Consider the following 5231-nt stretch of genomic DNA (forward strand, 5'->3'; position numbering starts at 1 on the left):
AAAGGGAGTTTTTAAAACAATTTTTATTTCGATTGATATGGATTTCAGCTTCAAGATACAACTGTTGGTTATTACAGGCTTGTGAGAATATATACTGCATTAATGCTGATGAGTTTACATGCTATCTGTGAAACTAAAGAACATTATGTACCTCGTAAGCATAATTAGATATTTCCTTATGCTTGGCTGCGAAATAGAATATCGTGAATTTGTTAAGTTGGCTAAATAGGATATCATAACTAATGTTAGACCTACTTCGAGAATTTGATGTTCCTTGCATTAGTATAAGTAAAAATTACTGGACTTAAAAAAATATATTTGGCTCATTAATATACAGGGTGTTTGGTAAGTAGATGCATTCTTTGCAGGGGGTGATAGTGCAATTAATTTTGGATATATTTCGTTAATAGACCAGGTTCCGAAAACCATTAGTTTCCGATCTACAGGGTGTTAAAGTTTTAATAAACAAAAAAGTTATTTATTAATATTTCGAAAACCGCATGGACTATTATAATTAAATTTGACAGGCCTAGGCAACTAAGAACAGTACACGTTTTGAGTAAAAAATATTGCGTCTATCTTTTCCAGTGGCGTGGCTACAGGCCAATGGTACGCCACTGATTTTTCTAAAAGTAAGTAATATTTTTCAAGTTCCTGTTCAATTGGGAAGAGAAAAGGTCTCTTGACTTTTTTTCTACGACGTCCCGTTTGTGTAAACAAATTAAAATCGATTTATTACACAGCGTAATCATGTTTTTATTACACAGTAGGCTCTGCAATAGTTATTGACTTATTGACAAAATTAATAATTGCTGTCATTTTGAGTGTCTGAGTAACTTTAGTTGCCACTTTCTTTTTTCGTTCTACGTAATTTCGACGAAATTCACATTCGTTGAAAACTTTATTTGTTGAAATGGCTGAGTTTTCCAATGCTGAATACGCATACAGAAATAGTGGAGGCTTCGAAATATCCGTGTCTTTGCAAAGACCTATCGCAGGGTCAGTGAGTCAGGAAAAGTGCAAGGTAGGCAAATTCACGTAGCAGCAAACTGTAAGGGAGTACCTTGATCAGCGTTTTCCTAATCGATGGATGGGGAGAGGACGCCCCATATTATGGCCTGCTAGAAGCCCAGATCTAACTCCGTTAGACTTTCACGTATGGGGTAGGATGAAAGAGTTGGTTAATGCCGGATAAATACATACGAATTAATATGACGCATTACAGCTGCCGCTATTACACTTAGACATACATTTTCGGCCAGGGTAACACAGACAGAAATAAGAAGGCAGGCACATGCATGCGTTAGAGAAGTGGGCTTCATTTTGAGCAAGATCTTAGGTTGTTAAGAATTAATGAATAACATATTTTTTTTTCCCGTATCAAAGCAACGTTGGTGCGCATTTCAATACTAAGAATAAGTAAAATTTTAATTAACAGGTAAATCAATCTAATAGGTAAAAAACAAATAAAGAAACTCTAAGACTGATGTCAACTGCGGCTAGTAATAATTTTTGTAATAAAATTGATACAATCTAACTGCGCAATTTTTGCTGTCTTTATACTAAACCATACTTAATTACAACCCGATTTAGATATGCAAAATATCGATTTTAATTTGTTTACTCGCAAACGGGAGGTCGTAGAAAAAAACGTCAGGAGACCTTTTCTCTTCCAAATGGAACAGGAACTTCACACATATTATTTATTTTTAGAAAAATCAGTGGCGTAACATTTTTCTATTTAAAATTATCTACAGACGTGCATGTACCCACGCCACTGGAAAAGATAGAAACAACCTTTTCATCACAAAACGTGTATTGTTCTTAGTTGACTAAGCATGTCAAATTTAATTATAATATTAAAAGCGGTTTCGGAAATATTAGTAAATAACATTTTTTTCTACGCACGGACTTTGCCGCACAGTGTGCGACAAAGTAAATGTGACACTTTCAACTTGCCACTGTCATTATATATTTTTTAGTATTTTTATTTAAAAATAACTGAAATGCGTTTTTAAGAAATTACGTAGGTTTATCAACAACTAATGATCCTATTTTCAAGTTTACTTACAATTTGTAAATTATACCTTTGTTACAAGTTCAGTCTCATAATCGTTTTAATGGCCTACTTATCTACTTTTGCGATGTTGTCACACGTAAAACACGATCTTTTTAAGAAGCGCAAATGTCATGCAGAGTATGCAACATGCATACACTATCCCAAGACCACAGGTGTTTCAAGTTGAAAAAGTACTTAAACTTAATTACAAACTTCAAAACATGACATTTCAAAAAATGACATTGCCACAAAATTTTAAATATGAAATCGATGCATTTTATTATTCGTGTAATCTTTCATTCGAATAAAAAATAGTGTTCGATACGAGGGCGAAAATTTGTTTTTCGAACTCCTGACGGATTGACACCCTCGACTTCGTCTCGGGTGTCAAACGCCATCGTCGTTCGAAAAACGATATTTTTCGCCCTTGTATCGAAAACTACTATTGTATTGGTGCAAAATGTCGATGTCAAAACTTAAATACACTGACGTGAAAATAAGCTACAATGCTAATTGGGAAAGAGCAGATTGGGCTCAAGGTAAGTGCAAGAGTTATAAGCTGTTATAAGTGAAAATATTGCTATTTTTTACAGGAATCTATATACTTGAAATCAAGATGTTTAGAACAATCACAATTCGAATACCTACTCATAAAGTGAAGCTATCGCGAAAAGTTGACGGTTTTAAACTAGTAAAATACTAAATCTATGAAATGTTTTTTGTGTTTAGGCTGGCTAACCAGAAGCAAGTCGAACTATAACGCAAAAGCATACTGCAAAGTGTGTCATAAAGACTACCGAGCACATACTGGGGATTAGCAGAAGCATGCAGGAACTCAAACGCACATCAATAATATGGCAAGTATACCAGCTAATCAGAACGCTTCCGTTTAAGCAAGTAAGTTCCAGTGCAAAAGTGGAAGAGAAAGAGCGTGATTTAACTATTTCGATATTGCAAGGCCGTTTTTAAAACAACTAAATTTGACTAACACGTTTATTTTACAAAAGAAGCTCTACATGTCGACGTCGTCGCGACAAAAAGACGTAAGCTCCATTGGGCAAATTTTACAGGAGAGAGAAAAAACGTCTTGTGTCTCATTATGTTTGCAAACGGCAATCATTATTATTTGACGTTATTTATTAATGTCAATAGAAGCAGATTTAAGCAATAACTAGCTCTGAAGTGTCTTAATTCGCGATTAAATTAAGATTTTGGCGCTTAAGTCTTCTTTGAAGGCGCTTACGCCCTGTCCTTTTAAAATTGAATGCAATATAGTGGTTGATACAACCTACATACGCCTTTCCTTTTAAAGTCAAGGCAAGAAATCGGAACTTACGCCATTTATATATGTTTTGAATTTTTATTACGTTGTTTTTAATACAACATTTTTATTTAAAAGATCAACAGCTTTAAATTATAGAAAAATAAGATAAAATGAATATAACGTTAATTTTTATTTAAATACGTCATTTATGATTAAGTACCAAATGTACCCAATTTTTCTTAAAAAATTAAAAAAAACTTGAGAACAGCAACTAATCGAAAAATTTAAAAAATATTATAATATACTTTTCCTAAAATAATTAACGCAAGATTTGGCTCTTACATCAGAACAAAAATCGAAATAATAATTATTACACCGAATAATAACACAAATAATAATTATTTTCCATCTTCCACATCGGTTTCAGGTAATACGTCATCAGGTACATTTGTTCCATGAGAGGAAAGCGTTAGGTATTTAACATGGTAAGCTTTTTGAATCACGAGCTTATCACGTAAGTTTCGTAAGTCTTTTAATTTGTTTTTGTTAATTGACAATTCTGAAAAATACGCTCGAACAGGAAATTGAAATTTCCTTATAGGCCAATCAATTTTACGAAATGCCGCATTAGACAAATAGCTAGTAGTTAAATAAAGATAATTTAAATCTGTTTTGGAAACAGATGCTCGTCGAATATCTGTTACTTTAATTTCACAACCGTCAACTCCCTTAATTTTTTTATTGCTATCCATAGACTTCCAGTCTAAAAATTGTTCAAAACGTACTGAAATAACTTCATAAGGCTTTGACTTCCCCCAAGCGTTCCTGAGTTATCTTGTCGACAAATTGTAGGCAACAACCATTTACCTGTTCTTAAGGCTGGATTATTTTGTTGTCAAACCGTAATATTCCCGTTTAAGGCCGTTGTTTATTTGCTCATTTTGTCCATGTATTTTCGAGTCTGCTAATGAATAAATCTTTTATTGTTGTTTAAATTGCTGATTCAAAATAGGAATTGATAATGAAGTAGATCGACTTGCTTGTTTGAAGTGTTTAATCGCGAACCTTTTTTGTAATGGCGAACCCACGCTTGCTGTAGCAAGAATCGTGCCTGTCAACTGTGTCAGTTGCTATGTTGCCAATACGCTCGATTTCTATCCTACGTTGTCACATGACATAATGAGCAAAAATTAATTTAACAATTGTTTAACTGTATTTAATTCTGCTGCTACAAAAGCGACCCTCGCTGTGGGGCCACCACCACGAATCCTGATGGCTGGCGCCCGAGATTTCCGAAAGCCCGTTCAAGTCCGAACATGCTAGGCTACCAGCATTAAGCCCTAAATTTGAAAGGTAAGTTCACGGAACAGCGTTTTTCTTTTTCTCCGATTCCCCAGACGACATTACAAAAATGGCGCTCGGGCAAGGACGTTTATTCTGTTCTTCTTTCAAGTTTTCACGTTTTCTTTTTCTTCGATTTCCCGGACGCCATTACAAAAATGGCGCCCGAGCAGGGACGTCTTTCCCGTTCTTCTGTTCTTTTCTTCCTTTTTTTTCTTTCAATTTCCCGAACGCCATTTCAAAAATTATTTAAACGTTGCCGATAAATATTTTGTACATTATACATGGTAGATCTTTGAACAGTGCAAATATTTTAATTGGTGGTACATAATGGCCCTAGAAGCAAAACTATAGGATTACCCTGCTTCGAGAACAAAAATATACCACCAGTCAAAATATCTGTACTCAAAGAATCACTGTAGTTTCATGATTCTATAACGTTTTCATGAAAATAATTATAAAACATTTTAAGCTAACTTGTTTCAAAATATTTTAAATTTACAATTCACAGGCTCGAAAAGTTGATGAATAAAACTCAAATGGCATATGTATTAGAGGTGTAATAAA

At 34.1% G+C, this 5231-nt stretch overlaps 1 long non-coding RNA gene across 1 annotated transcript in view; it reads right to left on the reverse strand.

Annotated features, from left to right (window-relative positions):
- LOC125502773 overlaps positions 1 to 4518 on the reverse strand; it is a 6617-nt gene extending 2099 nt beyond the window's left edge. Inside the window, exon 1 of the long non-coding RNA XR_007280522.1 lies at positions 4191 to 4518. This is a non-coding gene — a long non-coding RNA (uncharacterized LOC125502773). The remainder of the gene's footprint in view (positions 1 to 4190) is intronic.
- Positions 4519 to 5231: the final 713 nt, after the last annotated feature.

This window comes from Dendroctonus ponderosae, unplaced genomic scaffold (assembly GCF_020466585.1).
Source record: "Dendroctonus ponderosae isolate FM_Combo_2020 unplaced genomic scaffold, Dpon_F_20191213v2 Dpon_F_20191213_10, whole genome shotgun sequence".
Taxonomy (NCBI): Eukaryota; Metazoa; Arthropoda; class Insecta; order Coleoptera; family Curculionidae; genus Dendroctonus; species Dendroctonus ponderosae.